Genomic DNA, 22,199 nt, shown 5'->3' on the forward strand with positions numbered 1-22,199 from the left:
GGCACAAAAGAGAAACTTCTAGCTCTTTTATATTCTGGTTGCTCACGTTGCATGATAAGCCCTGAAATAGTTGAGAAAATGGGCTTGAAACTGAAAGCTTTGAAAATCCCTATTGCTTTTTGCCAAATAGATGGCTCTATTGTGGGGGGTGGTCCTGCTCATTTTTCTACTGAATCCATAGAGATGTGGATGGGAACCCACCAGGAAATAATAACTTTTATTGTGGCCCCAGGGATGGACCGCCCCCTTATTTTGGGACTTCCTTGGCTCTGTAGGTGGAACCCATGCATTAATTGGAGAGAAGGGTGGTTACGGATCCGGACTGCCACACCCCCTGAGGGGAAAATAGAGGCTCCAGAGTCTGCTAATACTGTCCCCACACTGGCGGCCAGGGGCCAGGAGAAAATTGAGGGGGAGGAAAGAATTCCAAAGGATTATTGGGACCTCAAAGATATTTCTAGTGAGAAATCTTCTGATAAATTACCCCCTCATAGAGCCACAGATTGCACCATTGATATTTTATCTGGGGTGAAACTCCCCAAACCCCAAATATATTCAATGACTCCTAGAGAGATGGAGGAAATGAGGAAATTCATTGATAAAAACTTGGAAAGGGGTTTCATTGAACCAGCAAGGCCCAAGGTAGCTGCACCAGTATTGTTCAGAGAAAAGAAAGATGACTCATTCGGATTATGTGTTAATTTCAAAAATTTAAACTGCATATCTGCCCAGAACCTCTACCCTTTACCACTGATGAAGGACATGCTGGCCCAACTAGGGAAGGGGAGGATTTTCACTAAATTGGATCTACGGGAAGCATACTATCGGGTCAGAATTAAGGAGGGAGATGAATGGAAAACTGCTTTCAACTGCCCACTTTATTGCTTCCAATTTTGAGTCATGCCGTTTGGCCTCCAGGGGGCGCCAGCAGTCTTCATGCAACTGATTAATGAGGTTTTGCATGACCATCTTTACAAAGGCGTAATGGTCTATTTAGACGATATCCTTATTTACACGGAGACACGTGAAGAACACGTGCAGCTTGTTCGCACGATTCTGAAGAAACTCCGGGTTGCAGAACTGTATGCCAAATTGTCCAAGTGCAAATTTCATCAGGAAAGGGTTTATTACTTCGGCTATCGAATCTCCCACAAGGGGATAGAAATGGACCCTGCTAAGTCAAGGCTGTCACCGAATGGGAGGCCCCACGTACACGTAAGCAATTACAGAGGTTTTTGGGGTTTGCTAACTTCTATCGTCAGTTTATTCCCTCGTTCGCTAAGATAGCTCTCCCTATAACTAACCTCCTTAAATCAAAAGGAGGAGCTAAGCCCAAACCTAGCAAACCATTGGACTGGACTATGGAGTGTCAAACTGCTTTCGAAAAGCTGAAATGCCTCTTTGCAGAGGAACCAGTCCTGAAGCACCCAGACATGGATGCACCTTTTGTGGTCCAGGCTGATGCCAGTGATGTGGCAGTGGGGGTGGTACTGCTTCAAGCAAATAGCCAAGGTAAATTACAACCCTGTACTTACACCTCTCGCAAACTGACTGACACGGAAAGACGTTGGGCTATTTGGGAGAAGGAAGCTTTTGCTGTTCGTTGGGCTTTAACAACTTGGCACTATTTTTTAGAGGGCGCCAAACACCCTTTTGAGGTGTGGACTGACCATAAAAATTTGGAGGCTTTGAGAACCCCCAGAAAACTTTCTCCTAAACAGATGCGCTGGGCTTAACATTTCAATAGATTCAATTTTACTTTGAAATACATTCTGGGAGGAATTTTTTTTATGGCTGATGCTTTGTCCAGACTTCCACAGTACAACTGTTCAAAGCTCGGTGTTGTCCAACCTGTCATTCCCACAAAATGCCTGGCTGCTCCTGTTGTCACTAGAAGTCAAACAACTTCAAAATTGGAGGTCACAAAAGACTTTATCTCTGACCTAAAGAAGGACCTTGCAAAGGATGACTGGTTCCAACAACACATGAATGAATGCATTATAAAAGATGGATTGGCTTGGATTGGGGCAAAATTATACGTCCCTGTGTCCATTAGGACCATCATACTCCAACAGGCTCATGACTCTCGCATGGCTGGACACTGGTTTCGTCAAGACCCTGCATCTCATTAAGAGGCAATTTTGGTGGCCTTCATTGAAAAAAGACATTGAGAGTTATGTAGCTAGTTGTCCCGTTTGTGCCGCGGCGAAACGCCCTCCGGGAAAACCCCAGGGATTGCTCCAGGAGGTAGCTCACCCAGTAGTCCCGTGGAAGGAGATCTCTATGGAGTTCATTGTTGAACTTCCAGAAAGTCAAGGAAACACAGTTATCTGGGTTGTTACTGACTTATTCTCCAAGCAAGTTCATTTCATTCCTTGCTCCAAGATCCCTTCCGCTAAATCTCTCGCTAAGATGTTCATCTCACATATATATCGCTTACATGGGGTACCCGACTGCATCATTTTGGATAGGGGTATTCAGTTCACCTCCCTATTCTGGAAGGAATTCCTAAAACGGATTGGCTCCGCCCAGGGGTTAAGCTCCTCCCACCATACTCAGACTAATGGGGCCTGCGAGAGGACTAATTCTGTGCTGGAACAATATCTACGTTGTTTCATTAACTACCAGCAAGATGATTGGGTGGAATTATTGCCTCATGCTGAAGTGGCTTACAACAATTCCGTGCACAGTAGCACTGGCTTTACCCCTTTCTGTGTGGTATACAGGCAAGATTTTGTGCCCATTCCAGAAATTCCTCGCGAGCAGCTGCAAGTGTCTTCACTATCCGAGTGGAGTGGCCGCCTTAGGGAGGTGTGGCCTTTGACACTCTGGGCTCTAGATGCTGCACACCGCGCTCATAAGAAACATGCTGATAGAAAACGGACTAAGCCCCATGAATATAAAGTTGGTGATCGGGTTTATTTATCCACTAAGTTCCTTCAAACAACTCAGAAGTCGAAGACGTTGGGCCCCAAATATGTTGGCCCGTTTCCAATTATCAAGATCATCAACCCTGTCTCCGTCTGCCTCCAGTTACCTAAGCACCTCAGCTGAGTTTATCCTGTTTTTCATGTTAATCTCCTGAAGTCTGAACTTGCTTCTTCGTTGAAGGCTCCTCTTCCGCCTCCACCCGCCTCACTTTTGATAGAGGGTGAGCAGCATTTTGAGGTCCGTGAGATTTTGGACTCTCGTAAATGAAGGAACCGTGTCCAATACCTTGTGGCTTGGAAGCATTTTCCCCCATCTCACACTGAATGGGTTGATAAGTCCCATGTTCGGGCTCCTTGTCTGCTCCGCAAGTTCTACTCTGCCTACCCTGACAAGCCCCGATTCTTGGATGGACTGCTAATTTTCCTTTCCCCCCCCCTTCCCGTATCTCTCTTCTGTGTCATGTTGTCTGTCTGTTTGTCTGTGTTCTTTCGTTTCTGCAGTTTTGACCGCCCTTTTCTGGAGGAGGGACGGATGTCAGCCTCTGCCTTGCTGCTGCTTCGGCTGCCATTGAAACGGGGAAGGGGGGGCATGGTATTTGGGAGGGGAATCATTATGTGCTAGAGGAATGTTCTAGAAGCTGTCCTGACCATCTCATTGCGCATGTGGAGGAAGGGAGTTTCCCGCCAAGGTTAACTGTCCAGCATTCCACCCTGATGATGTTTTTTGAAGATATCCCCCACCTGACAGTTGGGTGAATTATTATTGGACTATGGACTGGGGTGCCAAGGGGAGGGGATTGACCCATACATGATATTCATTGCTTTCGCGCCCAATTAACCAGACTCAGCTTTGCTTTGCTATTATTTGTTTGTAGTTAGTAAAAGTACACTTAATTTCAAACAAATGAAGTTGAGTGGTTTTCTTTCCTGATTATTAAATGAAGCAGCACCTGACAGGCTGTACTTAAGTGTTCCTTTCAGCTGGTGTTTTTGTCTGGGGTTTTCTTAAAGGGGGAAGGGTTGGCTTGAGTTTCTTGGCACTGTTTTCTGAGGTTTCTGGTGCTGTGAGGTTTCTGCCACTGTCCTTTTGAGGTTTACTTCCCACAATGTCTTGATGATTTTTATTCCAGTGGCTTTGTCTTTCCTGTCTTTAGGATTAGGGAAAAAACTGGTTTTATCTGCAGTCTTTTGAGGGGAAACTGTTATTATTCTCTTGGTGTTTTCCTGGAACTGTCCTAGTTTGCAGTGTGTGTGCAATGTCCCACAGCTATCTACACATTAATAATGATCAAATACTAATATTTGCTTATCCATTTTAGTGAACTTTCCTTATATAATTGGTGTTTTCTTTTATACTTTTTAACTTTTGTTTCTGTTAGTTAGCCATTGATAAAACAAATCCCATGTTAAAAAGTATTCCAAGCCTTCTCCTTGATTTTAATTGTTAATTTATTCATTTCTTCACATTCTAATATTTTTTATTCATTTTCATATCTTTGTTTTTCCACCATTGTACAAACACAATTCTAGCAGCTCTTAACATGTGTAAAATGTGTATTCCCTTTAAAATACCCAACAAAATATTTCTGGTTTTAAATCCATATGTTGCTTTACCATTGTTTCTAACCATGACATCACCAACTCTTGAATACCTACTTGATTTGAATACAAGCTGACCAAAATGCTGAACTTAATTCATATATTCCTGATTTTTTGAACTGAGGAATAAATTTCAGAAAAAGAATTAAATATTGTTCTGTGAATGTACCTATGAAATTCATTCTTCTTGACCTAATTTCTTAGATGAAAAACTATATATTTCTTGTTTGTTCCACCCCAATCACATCCTGAAAGGACTGTACATTGTTGGTTGAAAATAGAGATCCCTTACATTACCTGTAGTCCTCAGCTTACAGAATCGGCCTTGGATGATCCAAAACCATCACAAGCACCACAAACACCACTACAAGCACAACCACTTGAACTTGGGGAAAGCAGCAAGTCAATCTTGGAAATTGAAAGTAATCTTCCTGACTGCTGGACATTGCATCAGTATAGCAACTTTCAAGAGAAATATGAGGAACTAGAAGTTTCAAACAAAAAATTAGGTTGCAAAACATGACTTCAAAAAAAAGAAAGGTGTTCATGTATCCAAAGAATGGAAACATTTCAACATTGAGGCAGCAGGGAAAACTAAAGAAGTACAAAAAAAGAAAGAACATTTTTCATCAAAAGCTCACACAATTTGCACAGAGAACTTAAAACAAAGGGAGCAGGATGCTATAATAAAAGGAATGGATAAGATGTTTGAAAAATATTTAGGTACCACTTGTAGAATATTCAAAAAAGTTTACAGCCTGGCAAAAGACATAGAAGATGCAATAGAATTGCAAATTGAAAATGGACTAGATATGGGAATAGGATTACATTCATGGTCAACTGCAGGGAAAATAGTTGATTTCGTTGTAAAAGAAATTAAAACTGGAATGTTTACTAGCATTATTGAACAGAATCTGAAAATATGTTTGATTATTGATGAAGCCTCAATGCAATCATGAAAAACAGATGTGATAGTTTTCGTAAAAGTTGAGGATTCAGATAACCCACCAAAATTTTTTGTTGAGTTTGTTGAATTGGAAAAACAAGATGCAGAGACAATACGTTGTTCAGTTCTGGAAAGTTTACATAATGTTGGGTTTGCTAAGAACTACTTACAAAAATATTTAATAGCATTTTGCTCTGATGGTGCCAGCATTATGCTTGGAGAAAATCTGGTCTGAGCACTAGAATAGCAAAAGAGCTTCCAAACATCATAATATGGCACTGCTTAATTGCCTTCAACTTGTTTTAGATGACTCCATAAAGGAAATTAAGCAACTAAATCATTTTAAAATATTTATTGACAAGGTATACACTACTTTTCATAAATACTATAAGAGGCAAATGGAACTTTTCAAAATATCTGAACAATTTGGAATTGAAATTGTAGAGATTGGTAGAGTTTTGGGACCAGGATGGGTTGCCTGTAGTTTAAGGTCAACCCTAGCTGTGTGACATACTTATCCAGTGCTACATCAGCATTTACATGCAAATGAAAAATATTCAGGTATGGCTGCCCATCTTGAAAATACATGTTTTATGACTGATTTCGCATTGATGATTGACATTCTAAATGAAATTCTCTTCTTTTAAATGCACTGCAAGGAAGAAATACAGACATCATAACGGCTGAAAAACTTGTGCTGAGAGCAATTAAAGCATTTGAAATGCTTAGAAAGGGAGAGGGTCCGTACAAAAAAAAAGATTGATGAATTAATTACTTCAGAAATCTTCAAAAATATAAAATTTGTACAAAATCATTGATTTGTTGGACTTCCTCAGGAAAGACTAGTAGAAAGCATCATAACAAATATGAAGAAAAGACTAGTGGATTGTGAACATTTAAAAACAGGTAGCCAATTGCAAGACATGAATAAATTATGTTTTCTCAATTTTTTGGAGCCAGATTACTGGAATATTGAAGTAGTAGTAATTCCATGGCCCGAAGCTGAAGAACAATTGCTTGAATTTAGTGGCATTTTTAATTATGAAATTAATATGAACGATTATAGAGATTTCATAAAAAATGTTTTAAAAGATTCAAAGAACTATGCAATTCCTGAGAGTATTAAAAAAGCTAAAATATTGTCAGAACAATTGCTGTAAGTTCAGCAGAAACGGAAAGGGGTTTTTCAAAAAATGAACTGCATATAATCAGAACACAGAACACTGTTTCCAACATAACCAACCTGATGACCATTAGTGTAATTGGCCTACCTGTAAAAGAATGGGACCCTATTCCTACAATCAAAAAGTGGTTAAGAGCACACCCTCACACAGCCAATGATCCGAGAGTCAAGATGAAGAAAAGTGCAAGTGAGGAGGGTGCAAATGAAAGAACGATGTGGAAACATCTTAAAGTTAAAGACAAATAACACTTTTATGTAAGTACTTGTGTACCTCTTTTATTGTTTTATTCTTATTTAAGCAGTAAGTGCAAGAAATTAAAAACTTCCTTTTTGTATAACTCCTTTTTGCAGGTCATTCATTAGTGATGTTGATGACACACAACACTTTTATCATTTTTATGTAAGTACTTGTGTGCCTCTTTTATTGTTTTGTGTACTTGTTTTATTCTTATTTAAGTAGTATGTGCACGAAATAATAAACTAACTTTTTGTAGGTCATTCATTAGAGCAAAGAAGTCAGTGACATCGACATGGCCATACCACCTGGTCACATGACCACTAAGCCATGCCCACCCAATCACATGGCCACAGACCATGCCCACCCAGTCACATGGCCACCAACCCATACCCATCCCAGTCACATGACCACCAAACCATGCCCACCAAGCAAGTTACACCCACAGAGCCAGTAGTAAAAAAAATTGAATCCCAACACACACACACACAGAGCTTTTATCCTTCAGGTTTACAATTATTTATTGCTCAAGAGTTTTGCCTCAATTATGTATTCAATTAGCTTCTTCCTGCCTTGCAAATGAATTTGACTATTGCCATCCATTTCTTTCTCCCTGCCAACAAAAGTTTGTGTTATCATTTATGAAAAATCAATGTGTTTCATGTTGTTCGGAAAAGAATGCTGTTCTGTCCAATAGCTGTAAATGAGAGGACATTTAAGCTACAAATCTTTGTCACTGAAGCATGAAAAAAAAAAATTGGTGTTCCTGCTGGAAAACAGCATGGTTTCTAAAGGATGAAGTTACCTCATTGTAGGTCCACACCAAATTATTTACCTGGAGGAAAAACCAGAGGGGGAGAAAACTTTTCACATAACCACTTAAAATCACAGTATGGAAAGAAAATAATGATATTAATTGTATTGTATTGGGATTAGGAGTAGCTTTGTCTAAAAGGGATATTACTTTTTTCTTAACTTAATTTTTTTTCTTAAAGAATACTCTAATTATATTATTTTCATTTATCTAAAATTAGTGAAGTATATGATAACATGTAGTTCTATACGTTTCTTCATGTAGGTGCCAATTTTTACTGGCCACATAGAAGTTTTCTGATGATCTACTCCCAATTTATCTCTCCAGGTCTTCTAAAAATGCACTCATTACCATTCATCTAACTATATATTATAAATTTAATGAAGAAAGAAGTGAGCGGGAGAAGAAGGAAAGCTATTCCAAAAGCTAGAAAGTTGAGAGTTATGAAGTAATTTTAAATAACTACCTTTTCAAAGTGAGTAACTCTACACAACACCCAAAACTTCCTGAACAGCTAACTTGAAATATATGTTCTCCAATTCTTCTGCAACTGTTTAATATATTTGTAAATAATTATGAATTCTAGTTTGTTAAATTAAAATAATGTAGGTGTAGTCATAAGAGGGCAGAATAAATTAAAATTAATATGATATATGCATATATGCATATATACATACATACACACACATACCAGAGGATGCAGGGGTGGGCTGCTATGGGTTCACCTGGGTTCGGGAGAACCCATAGCTAATGTTATGGCCAGTTTGGAGAACCTCCAAATCCCACCCCTCATTGCCACCCAACCCCCTCCCCTCCCAGGAGTCTCCTTACCTCATTTTGGATGCTAGGTAAGTGCAGGGTCCGTGCATAGGCTCAGGGAGGGGGGGGAATTGGCCTCCTGAAAGTTCTGGAAGCCTACTCTGGATGACTTCTGGAGTCTGGGGGGGGAGGAAGTTTTCAGCTCCAGGCTTCAGAGGCTTGAGGAAAGCCTCTGAAGCCTGGGAAGGCAAATATTCCCCCCTCCCGCCATGGTGCAGGATGCCAACTAGGCCATGCCCACAATGGCAATGCCCACCCAGAAACAGGGCAGAGAATGTGTTGCTGAAATTTTTGAAGCCCACCCCTGGGATAATGTAATACAATATATCAATTTATCACTGACAAAACAGCTGACATTCACATGGCTGGTACTGTCTATTCATCAATAAAATATTTAGATCTATTTATTTATTTATTTATTTATTTAATGTGTTTTTATTTTCCATTTCATTTTCGTACAGTCATATATATACTGTGCATAACCGGGGCCATATAACATTAAACAATAAACACAGCCATTCCTCTTGTCGGCAATACCCCCCAAAATAGAAACCCAATGTACCTCTTCGACCCTCCATACACCCTTTCTTTCGCCCCCCTCCAACTTCCCTTCTTCCCTCCATCATTCCCCTCTACCCTACTTCCCCTCCCCCTCTACCACTCCTCTCTCCCGATATACTCCCTCCCTTCCTTCTCCCTCTCCCTCCAGTCCTCTCTCCCACCCTCTCTACCCCTCTTTCTTCTATCTCTCTACTCCTCCTTTCGGTGTATTTCTACAATCTATTAATATATTCAGCTTGTCCTATTTTTACAGTGAAATTAAAGAGCAACAGTATACAAGTGCCGTCACGTTACTTTAAAATCTAGCACATACTATATATCCCTCCTCCCCCCTCCCCCCTAACACCCCACCTCCCTTCCCCCCCTGACTTCCCAGAGCCCATAAACAGTATAGATTTTTAACAAACACAGTCTAAAATATATTGAGACAAAGGAAATTAAAAAAAGAAGTTAATAACATCTCTGCATTGAACTCAGCTTCTTCCTGTTACACTAACTTTGAGCAGTTTAGATTATTCCTAATCTTAAGCATAGGCTATCTGTAATTTCTTAGTCCCATATTTGTTTTGTATATAGTCAATCCATTTTTTCCAGTCTCGTTTATATCTCTCATTTGAATGGTCTTTAAGATATGCCGATATTTTCGCCATCTCGGCTAGGTTTGTGACTTTCAATGTCCATTCTTGAGTTGTAGGCAAGTCTTCCTTCTTCCAGTATTGCGCCACCAACAGTCTTGCTACTGTTATTAGGTGCAGAACCAAATTAGTCTCTAATGCTGTAAAGTCAGTACATATACCTAGTAAAAATAACTGAGGAGTAAACTTTATCCTTCTTTTAAAGATATTTTGCATAATCCACCACATTTTTATCCAAAATGCCTTAACCTTTTGACAAGTCCACCATATATGAAAATATGTAGCATCAAGAGAACCACATCTCCAGCATTTAGGCTGTACATTCGGATACATAGAAGCCAGCTTTCTAGGATCTAAGTGCCATCTATAAAACATCTTATCAAAATTTTCTCTCAGGTTTTGTGCTTGTGTGAATTTGATATTTCTTACCCATATTCTTTCCCATGTGTTATTTATTATTAATTAGACATATACCACTTCATAGAGCTTTCAGCCCTCTCTAAGCGGTTTACAGATTTTTAGCAAATTGAGTCAGCAAATTGCCCCCATAGTCTGGGTCCTCATTTCACCCACCTTGGAAGGATGGAAGGCTTAGTCAACCTTGAGCCGGTGAGATTTGAACCACTGAACTGCAGATAATAGTCAGCTGAAGTGGCCTGCAGTACTGCACCCTAACCACTGTGCCACCTCGGCTCTTGTTTAGCTAGTTATTAACAACATACAGTGTTTATAAATGTGCAATATGCTTATACATAATTGGAGCTCTGAAAAATATCAACCTACTATGGAAAATACCAACTTAACTACCTAAATTATAGATCACACTACAGCAAAGCATACAAAATATGTTACAAACTTGTAAATGAAAATACATAAAATTACAGGGTTTTTAGATAGTTCCCATCAGCCGAATTATGAACTATAATGTACTTTGTCCAATCCCTGGAATTTTGCCTGAGATGAACTTATGAGGTTGCAGTAGTGCTGTTACATAATAATATATCAATGTGGAATGCAAAAATGAAGCTGAGCAAGCAAATTATCTCTACTTTTGCTGCTTTCCTCAGGAAGATCACATTAAGAAGAAGAATTCTAGTTTGTAAAATTGTAAAACAATAGTAATTACAAATTCATATTTTATGCTACATTGTTTGTGGAACCCTCTCATTTCTAAGTGAGATGTTCTCAAGATATTTTAAACTACTCCAGATTTTTTAAATGAGTAGTCCTTAATGGTACCACATCCACATGGAGGGAAGTAAGTGGTGGGGTACCACAAGGTTCTATCTTAGGCCTTAGGCTCTTCAATATCTTTATAAATGACATAAATGAGGAAATAGAAGGAGAACTCTTCAAATTTACAGAAACTGGCAGGAATAGCCAACATCCAGAAGACAAGCTCAGGATCCAAAAAAGATCTTGACAGACTTGAACAATGGGCCCTATTCAACAAAATGAAATTTAATGTGGAGAAAAGCAAAGTTATATACCTGGGCAACCCCCCCCCAAAGGTACAAGTACAGATTACTCCAAAACAGTAACTGTGAGAGGACCTCAGAGTCTTAGTGGATGATCACTTAAACATAAGTCAGCAGTTTGCAGCAGCCGAAAAAGCTAATACAATCCTTGGTTGTATAAACAGAGGCATAAAATCAAAATCATGTGAAGTATTAGTACCACTTTATAAAGCCTTGGTAACACCACACCTAGAATACTGCATCCAGTTTTGGCCCTTTTTCACCCATTTTTTGCAAAAATGGGGGCATTTTTGCCTTTTTCCAGCCATGCTGAAGCCTGAAGAGTGCTCCTGGGGGCTGGGGGGCCGGGAGCACAAAACCTTTTTTCTTACTTACCTCTTCAAAATCTTGGTGGGTCTTATACACCGGTGTCTCTTATAGTCTGAAAAAATACAGTACTTCACTCACAAATCAACCCAGAGTGGTAGACAATTCTCTCATCCTAAATAAGGTTAAAGCAAAAACAAAATGTACTATATGAATCCATATACTAACCCTTATAAAACTCTAGGAATGTACCACAATCAAACGGAATTAAACAATTGCCAGTGTCATAGGACAATCATAATTCAACTCCCAGGACCTATTGAACAACTACATTGTAGATTCTTTGAACACCAGATTTGAAGTGGGCTTTAGATGTTTAGTGGGATGCTATCCCAAAGAACAGAATTTCTGAGTGAGGGAAAATAAGAGTCTACCCTGCTAGATCTTATTGGGTAGCATATATTATTGGGATTTGATTTCTATGTGGCTTTTCCTTTTTGATAACAATTTGGTCATCTGCAGAGTTCTAATATTTCACAGACAAACAACTTTAGATAAGTAAGTTCTATTTTTTCAGCTGTTTAGTTTATTTCTCTCTTATAGAAGCATGCAGAAGAGAAAAACGTGTCTGAAGTACTGAAGGCAAAAAATATAGGAAAAAATATAACTCCAGCTGTCCAGATTTTCCAGTTGTCTCCAAAATTGTGAGAAAAATGTTGATTTATAACAACAACAACAACAACAACAACAACAACAACAACAACCCTGAGTGAATTGATATGGTTGTGGGATTTATATGCTCCATAGATGATGGACCCTTTGTGAGAGGTTCAGCCATACAGGATAGGTCTCATCAGAGAAGCCAACCAAGGAGTGCCTGTTCCATAAACAATAGGTGAAATGATATTTACAGAAACACATACAATATTGGTCATAGACAGCCCAGGTCAACAAGGACTATGCTACGTGTTGAAATTCCTGGACATCTGGTGACAAAAGGACTACAGAACTCAGGACTGTTGGCTGAACAACTAGGCTCAAAGTAGCTTATCCCTTGAAAATAGCCAAAGGCTGAAAACAAAGAAATAATGATTTGCTTCTAGTTGAAAATGTTATCTGAAAGAATGCACCAGTTATGGGAAGAACAACATCCAGAATCAGAAATAACAGAAAGGAGGCTAGCAGATCAATATTGATTTATAATAGAATATTAAAAAATCACAAAAGTAGAACTGCAATGAAAGCCTTGCCAGAAGTAACTAAGACTGTAGAGAGATACCAGGGGGAGTCAGATGCCAGCAGAGCTATTGAACCATTTTCAAACCTCTGCTTCCCTTTAAAAGAACAAAGCCCTCTAACTAAAAATGAGAGGTATTGCTACAAAGAATAACTGAACATCAAGAACAAAAACAACAGAATAAGGTTCGCTGAGTTGAAACTTATTCCAAAGAAACAGTTAGTGGATGTTTTAAAAGATGATATTGTAGTATCAAATATAAGCAGCACTTTACTACAAGGAATGAACTGACTAATATACAACACAGCTATAGTTATAACTGAACATCTTGAATGCAAATCACCAAACAAGAAAAAAGCCAAATAGTACATTACCAAAATGGAAGCTCAGGTTGAAAAATAAGATCAGCATGCTAAGATCAGATGCAAGCAAGTTAGAGCGCATGAAAGAAAGAAGATATCAAAATCAAAACCATTGAAAAATAGTATAACAATTCTTAGGTAGGTATAACAATGGAATTTGGCCTAGAGAAATGTACTATAGTAACGACTTCCAACGGGATCCTCAACTTTGATGGCGGAAGAAGGCGGGGCTTAGCAGTGAGAAGACGGATTTTCAGGCTATTCCTGAAATTCCTCTATTCCGAAGGAATTGGACAGTTCATCTTTGAACCCAAGCTGTCCCGGAGAGACAGTGAAAGGTTGGAGGAGATCCAGTGACCCCAGAGACGTTTGCAAAGTCACTGGGGGCTTGGAATTTAACCTCCTTTGCCAGTGACTTCTGGATTAGCTGTAAGCTAACAAAAACTGCAGGTTGCCCCTAAGAATGGCGTGAGTGTTTCCAGCTGGTAAGGTGATTTTATTATTCAGAGAGACACGGTCCGCATAAAAATTTAAGCTAATTGAAACCAAAGAACAGAAGAATCTAGCGGCGAATTGGATCTTTTTATGGGTTTATGGACGGTGGTTACTCTATTTTTTAAATGTTTTAAATGCTACTTACATGGACAAAGGAAAGATTACTTCAACATCTCCTCTGACCCTCTGCAAGTGGGCTGTAAACCAATTTACTATAATTTGGCTCCCTACAACTTGACACTTTTATTGCTTGGCTGGGTTGGTCTAAGATCAGATAAGATTGTACAGCTCCCAGCTTGTTTTTACTTGCAAATACCTTAAAGCCTCTAAAGGGGAAATACTAACTGCGTATGAAGATGGTGTCTGTTCAAATTTCAAATGATTCATTTCAAATGATTTTTTTTGCTCTGCAAAAGCTATCTGACACGTATGATAGATTTGAAAGAAAGCTGGATTATTTACTGCTTTTAACATCAAAATATGAAGAAAAAAGTGAGAATGTTGAATGTTTGAATGTTCCTGAAATACAAACGAAAGATGTCAGAGATGAAGATTCTCAATTTGCTGACATTCCGGGCATTTGGTTTACCTCTGAGGGAGAAAAAGATGGAACGTTTGAAGGGGGGGCAGCTATGCAGAAGATTTACTTCGAAAGACAGAGCACAGGAGGAATGAGAAGCACTAAAGAATTTATACTTTATGAAATATCATTTGCAAAACTTTTGATACCACCACTGAGAATTAAAGACAAGCTGAAAAGTGGAATAAGCACAGGACAACGACATTATATGAGAGGCACCTTAAGCAAAAAGGTGCAGGGATCTTTTTGTTTGGACTTGCTCATAAAGACGTTTGTAGAACTTGATCCATGAATGGCAATAGGATTAAGGAGGTTTTGTTATTGGAGAGACACAGGCTGATAGATGGAAGAATACAATTCAAAATTAGCTAAACCTAATTAATTTTATTTGTAATAGACATAGTTGAATAATAATTGATAATGATAGTAATGTATATAATGTGGAGTTGATATGATAAATAACAATTGGATATGAGAAGGGAAGGTTAGAAATATTTTTGGACCATATACAAAGGTTTTTAATCACAATAATTATCACTATTAAAAAATAAAATAAAACTATATACAGTTAAATGTTAACTAATATGGGGAAAATGTTATGATATACGATATAATTACATAAAGAAAAGAGAATGATAATAAACTATATACATGGAGGATGGAATTTTTGGTATTAAATATTATGGATGTTTAGCTAAAACAGGATATGAGGATTTGATGTTAATGGAGGATTTTATAAACAAGTAAATGAAATGCCAGCATGTGGTTATGGATTAAATCTTTGGCATAGTTAAGGATGAAAGATCTTTAAACAACTGTAGTTAACTAAAAGTGGAGGTATGATGATGTCAATATGGTAAACATTTGAGTTAAGATATTTGAATTAATATGAATTAATGGAAGAGATGCACAAAAACATGTTATAACCAGCTGATATACTTTTTTATAATATATACCTGTGTTTTTTTTTCTTTTTTTCTTTTTTTCCCTGCCTTGTCTTTTGTTTTTTGTCTTTTTTGTGTTTTGATTTTTTTCCCCCCCACTGGTGTGGGCATGTGTTGTTTATGTAACAAAATAAAAAAAATTAATAATAAAAACTTTGATGGCAAGGGGACTTTTAGCTTTCCTACAGACTCTCCACAGTTCAAGGTTTAGAGTGCTTTCTAAGTCAGAAGAAACCCCTCTGCGATAGGGGGAGGTTTTGGAAATCAACCCCTTTGCTCCTCTGGGAAGCTGGGCGCTCTCAGGCTGCTTCTTTAAGAAAAAGAAGTAATGAGATGAGTTCCTGGCTGGGGCAGGGCAACCAACTAAGTTCACTGTGGAAGAATCAGCTGTTCTAATGTACAATAAAAGATGCCACTGCTTCTTAGGCACTAGGTTTATATATATATATATATATATATATATATATATATATATATATATATATATATATATATATATATATATATATATATATATATATATATATATATATATATATATATATATATATAATACCTTTCATGCTGAAACTTTCTCTAGTTGCAGACTGTTCTTTCCTTTTTTTGGTAGAATTTCTGTCATTTTTGAGGCTTTGTGATTCAAGATGGCAAGAGGGATGAGCTAAGATAGCTGAGCTGGAATAAGAAGCCTGATACAATCTGAAACGAAAGCACTAAAACTAAAGCATGTGGAAACTTTCTGAAGCTATTTTTGTAATTTTGACTATTTTTGTAAGCTTTTCAGTGAATTTTATATTATTAGCTGACTTGACAGATTTGGCTTTAGGACGTTAAACAAGAACCTTTTGTATGAAGTGTGGAAACAGCTGGGAGTGGGGGTTGAACAGTTTCCGTTTTAACAACTTTTGATTGGTCATTTTTTGGTCATATGTTGTAAAGCACTGGGTTTTTTAGGCCTTTTCAGATAATAGTGCTGATTGACCACAAGAGGGAGGCAAAAGTCTATAATATTACTGATTCTCCTTAAAAATAATCTTAGTTAAAGATTATTAAACCCAGTGAAATATAGGTTTCAAGCCTATATAACTGTAACTTATAATTTTTAGTTTTTTTCAATTTTAAACCCCAAAGGATGGCTACAAGAAAGAAGACAGAGAAGACAGAGAAATTAGAACTTTTATCAGGAGATTTTAAAGCCACTTATTGATGAATACTTGTTAAAGATGCAAGAGCACATCCAAAATGTTGGATTAAAGCTGAAAACTAAGTTTCATTCATTCACCAGGGAACTTCAGGAAGAAATAAAATGTCTGAAAGGAGAAATGAAACAGGTGAAAGCCAGAGTAGATTGTATGGAGCATGGATTAGAGAAGACAAAGACTTTATGTGAAGCTGAACTGGATGAGATAACAATTCTGGAAGCTTGAATTAAAGAACTCCAATTAAGATTTCAGGGAATACCTGAACAACTAGATGAAATTTTTCATTTTATTTTAATACAAACAATCCATCTTCCATTAAACAGTGTGTCATCTGAGTACAAATATCTTGTGCAATAACAATTAGAATTTACAACTATATTCATTATTTATCTACTCATGACTTAATACTGATATACATAACATATCTGATACTATAACAATCCTCTTCTTCACTTCTTAACTTATTTGATTCTAGTAATATATTTTCTATATTTCACTAATCTACTTTCATTTCTAACTTTCATATTTGTTCTCTAATCATCAGTAGAATAGTTCCCATGTGATATAATATTTCATTTTCTCCTTCTCTTTAACTGCAAGTGTTAACCTATTCATTTCTGGACATTCTAATATTTTCTTAATCACATTCTCATCCGTAGGAATTTCTTCACTTTTCCAATATTGTGCAAATACAATCCTAGCTGCTGTTATTACAGGGATAATCAGATATAAATTTTCTTTACTATAAGTTTCTGGTAAAATCTCCAGCAAAAATATTTCGGGTTTCAAATCAATATCTTGTTATATCATCTTCTCCAACCACATATGTATTTTTGTCCAATATTTTTTGGTTTCTACACATAACCACCACAAATGATAATATGACCTGGGTGTCTGATGGCATTTCCAACATTTAGCTGATTTGTCTTTAAACATCTTTGCCAATCTTGCCAGCAGAAAGTGCCATCTATAAAACTCCTATATAAATTTTCTTTATATGCTGTAGACATTGTTAATTTATAGTTTCTATCCCATAGTTGCTACTATTTTTCTTTTTTATTGTTATTGTTTTTTTATTTTCAAACATACACAATACAAAAAACAAAACTTAAGCATAAGTGTATTTCACTTAAGTTTCACTATTTTTAAACCTAGGTTTCTAGGTTTCTAGGTTTATTGGATTTATATGCCGCCATTCTCCCAAGGACTCAGGGCAGCGTACAACATAAAAGAAAACACATATTACAAAAATTAAAAGGGACATTAAATAAAGTATCCAAAAAACCCAATTGATATTTACAATAAAATTTTAAAAATTAAATTAAAATTAACAACCAAATTAATCCTATATTTTATTCTATTCAGGCCAGGCCGGCTTGCTGGAACAGCCAACTTTTTAGGGCACATCAGAAGGAACAGAGGTCGGGGATTATGTGAAGCTCCAGGGGCAGCTCATTCCAGAGGGAAGGCGCTCCCACAGAGAAGTCTCTCCCCCTGGGGGTTGCTAGCTGACACCGGCCGGCCAACAGCACCCTGAGGAGGCCAATTTTGTGAGATCGCACTGGATGGTGGGAGGCTACTGGTGGCAGTAGGTGGTCTCGCAGATACCCTGGGTCTAAGCCATGAAGCCCTTTAAAGGTCATAATTAGTACCTTGAATCACACCCAGAAGACAACCGGCAACCAGTGCAGGCCGCCTAAAAGTGGTGTAACATGGGAGCACCTAGGTACCCCCATGATGACCCACGTGGCCACATTCTGGATCAGCTGAAGCCTCTGGGTGCTCTTCAAGGGCAGCACCATGTAGAGAGCATTGCAGTAGTCCAAGCAAGAAAGGACGAGGGCATGAGTGACTGTGCACAGAACATCCCAATCCAGAAAGGGGCGCAACTGGCGTATCAGGCGAACCTGGTAAAAGGCCCCCCTGGTCGTGGCCATCAGGTGTTCTTCTAAACTAAGCCGCGTATCCAGGAGGACTCCCAGATTGCGGGGCCCCTCTGAGGGGTGTAAAGTTTTTCCCCCTATCATCAAAGATGGAACAAGATGCAAAATCGGGATGATGGAAACCACAGCCACTCAGTCTTGGAGGGGTTGAGCTTGATCCTGTTCCTCCCCATCCAGATCTGCACAGCCTCCAGGCATCAGGACATCACATTGAGGGCATCGTTTGGGTGGTTTGGGGTAGAGAAGAAAAGTTGGGTATCATCAGCATATTGATAATACCGTACCCCAAAACCACAGATGATCTCGCCCAGCGGTTTCATATATATGTTGAACAGGAGGGGTGAGAGAACTGACCCCTGGGGCACCCCACAAGTGATGTGCCTCGGGGTCGATCCCTGTCCTCCAGTCAACATGAACTGCGACCAATCCGACAGGTAGGAGGAGAACCACCACAAAACGGTGCCCCCCACTCCCAACCCCCCGAGTTGTCGCAGTAGGATACCATGGTCGATGGTATCGAAAGCCGCCAAGAGGTCTTATAGGACCAGGACAGAGGAGCAGCCCCTGTCCCGGGCCCGCCAGAGATCATCAACCAACGTGACCAATGCCGTCTCTGTGCTGTACCCAGCCCTGAAACCCGACTGAAATGGATCCAGGTAGGCAGCTTCATCCAGTACTGGGGAAGCTGACGTGCTACCACACTCTTGACAACCTTCGCTACAAAGCGAAGGTTGGAGACCGGGTGATAGTTGGCTAAAGAAGCTGGGTCCAGGGAAGGCTTCTTAAGGAGGGGCCTCACCACCGCTTCCTTCAAGATGGTGGGAAAGAACCCCTCTCCTGGAGCCAGCCTCGTGTCACCTCCCGGGAAGCTGAAACTAACCAAGAGGGACATGGGTCCAGCACACAAGTGGCAGCACTGAGTCTCCCCATAATCCTGTCCATGCCCTCAGGGGTCACAGGGTCAAACTCATCCCAGATAGTCTCCACAAGATTCATCCCTGTCGACTTGCCCGAATCTACCCAGTCAGAGTCCAAGCCTGTCCGAATCAGAGTGATTTTATCCTGCAGATACTGAACAAATTCTTCAGCCCTATCCTGCAAGGGGTCATTCCCAGTTCCTTTGTTAAGTAAGGAGCGGGTCACCCTAAACAGGGTAGCTGGGCAGTTATCTGTGGATACAATAAGAGTGGAAAAATGTTGCCGCTTTGCCACTTTTATCGCCACTAAGTAGGATTTAATATGAATTCTTACTAGTGTTCGATCGGATTTGGACCGGCTGGCCCTCCAACCACTCTCTAGGCATCTTTTCGGTAAACCAGGGAGCTACCCAGGATCAGCACCAGGTCAGAGACTGCAAAGGCCCAACGCGATCCAAGGCCCCAGAGGCCGCTCTATCCCAGGCTTCCTCTAGGGCTTCAGTCAAGCTGTGAGCAAGGGATTCAGAAAAAGTCCCAAGCTCCATCAGGAACCTTTCAGGGTCCATCAGGCACCTGGGGCAGAACCATCTAGTCGGTTCCGCCTCCCTGCAGCGAGGGGTAGCAGTATGGAAGTCAAGCCTGATGAGGAAATGATCAGACCATGACACGGGTTGGATAGAAATATCTCCTAAATCTAGATCATTCATCCACTGCCCAGAGACAAAAATCAGGTTGAGCGTGTGTCCACTGTTATGGGTGGGGTCTTGAATTAACTGAGTTAGGTCCATAGCCGTCATGGAAGCCATGAACTCGCAAGCTGACTCGGATGTCTCGCCAATGGAAGGCAGATTGAAATCCCCCAGGATCATAAGCCTGGGAAAATCAACCGTCAATCCGGTTGAAAACCTCTTATTTCATTATCTTTTACTTATCTATCTGATATATTGGCTAATTACCTCTAATAAATTTAAATTCTCTTGCGTGTATATACATGATAATCCTCCTTAACTTCTATTTTTGGACTTTCTGCTCCCCGCATCTGCTCTCACCACTTTTCACTGCCAATCCAGATTGTAAAACAGTATTCACTATGGAGTCTTTTTCTTTCCAGCTCACCCGCTCCACCAATTTCATGTTGTTTTCCTTTCTTGGGTTATAGATAATTACAGACTCGATTTTGACTGTTTTCACTTTTATTTGCTTCTGATGTGGCTACCATCCCTCCAGTCCTGTCCAAGTGACAGGGGCAGATCTCCATCAGTTTAGTGGGTTTCTCCTATTCACTGGGGGGGGGGGGTTGCCTTACCACTCCAGTATATTCAGAGTTTCCCTCTGAATCTGTCGATCCCTTCAGGTTCTGCAGTGCTCAGAACTGAGCCCAGATGGAGAAGTTTGGGTTTTGGGTTACAGGAGCTGCCGTTCCTCAACCCCTGCATGATGACATCACTGCCGGAAGTCACTAGTCACTACCATTTTTCTAATTCTATCGTATAACCAAAAAATGTTACCCATGCTATCATTATTGTCTCCTTCATTTGTTCTTCTTTTAATTTGATACCCAATATATAGCTATGCAGTTTTTTTATCACCCTCTTATATCTTAATATCTTATCCAATTCTATCAATTCCATATAAAAACCATATAATTTAGCATCTTTTTCATATCTAAATTGTATTTGCAGTTATGTATACCAAACCCTATCAATTCCTTGCATTGTCAATTCTTATTTAGTTTTGAACTCACCTTTCTCATTCAAAATGTCTTTATATCTAGCAATATTTCCCATATTAATAATTGAATGAATAAATGCTTCCATTGTAGAAAGTCAAACTGGTATCTTCAAATAATGCTGTTCTCTGGTTTTCTCCCAGACTGATAATAAAGCATTTCTTATATAGTGTTTTTGAAAGTAACCGTGTATCATATTTTTCTCATATCATAAGAAGGCATGCCAACCCAATTGTAGATCATGTCCCTCCAATGTCAATAATCTTGTATTTCTCAGTACAATCCATTCTTTTATTCATGTTAACACTGCGGTCTGGTAGTATAATTCTGAATCCTCAATTTTATCAGAATTGTTTGAAACAGATACAATAATCTCAGTAATATATTCATCTTAATTGTAGCTATCCTTCCTATTAATGATAATTGTAAGTTTTTTCACTTTTCCAAATCTCTTAATTTGTTGTATTAGCTGATAATAATTATCTTCCTTAATCATTACATATCTTGCTGTTAATTGAATCCCTAAGTACAACTTTGTTAGTAATCTGAATATGGTAATCATATTCATGAGTAATCTCTTCATTATCTCTTTTTTCTGTTTCTCTGTAATATTTTTCACTAAAATTTGTTTTTTTCCTTAATGATTTTTAGTCCTGCCATTTCGCCATATTCTTCTACTCTTTTTATTAATTTTGGCCCTTTTTCTTGTGGATCTTCTAAAATAAAAACTAAATCATCTGCAAATGCCTGTAATTTATATTCTTCCTTTTTTATTTCCATATCTTTTATCTCCTTATCCTGTCTAATCTTTCTATTTAATACTTCCAGTGTCAATACACATAGTAATGGTGACAGGGGCATCCCTGTCTTGTGCCTTTCTTAATATTAATCTTTTCAGTCATATCTCCATTTACCATCACCTTTGCAATTTGTTTATAATATATCGCCTTAATCATCTTTATAAATCTCTCCCCAAAGTCAATCACTTTTAGTTGTGTCAACGTGCATCCAGGAAGATCAATGCCATTTGTTTCTCTGGATGCACTTCGTAGTATTCCAGTGTGTTCAAGATTATTCTCTTATATCTTTGATTTGTCTCTTAGGTAAAAAGCCATTTTGATCTGTGTGTATAAATTGGTTTAAGAATTTCTTTAGTCTTTCTGCAATTATTGAAGCAAATATTTTTAGTCCACATTCAATAAAGATATCAGTCTATAGTTTTTTATTCATTGCAAGTATGAGTCTTCTTTCAGTATGAGAGTAATGTATGATTTCATCCAAGAA

Source organism: Thamnophis elegans, chromosome 11, assembly GCF_009769535.1.
Source record: "Thamnophis elegans isolate rThaEle1 chromosome 11, rThaEle1.pri, whole genome shotgun sequence".
NCBI classification, from domain to species: Eukaryota; Metazoa; Chordata; class Lepidosauria; order Squamata; family Colubridae; genus Thamnophis; species Thamnophis elegans.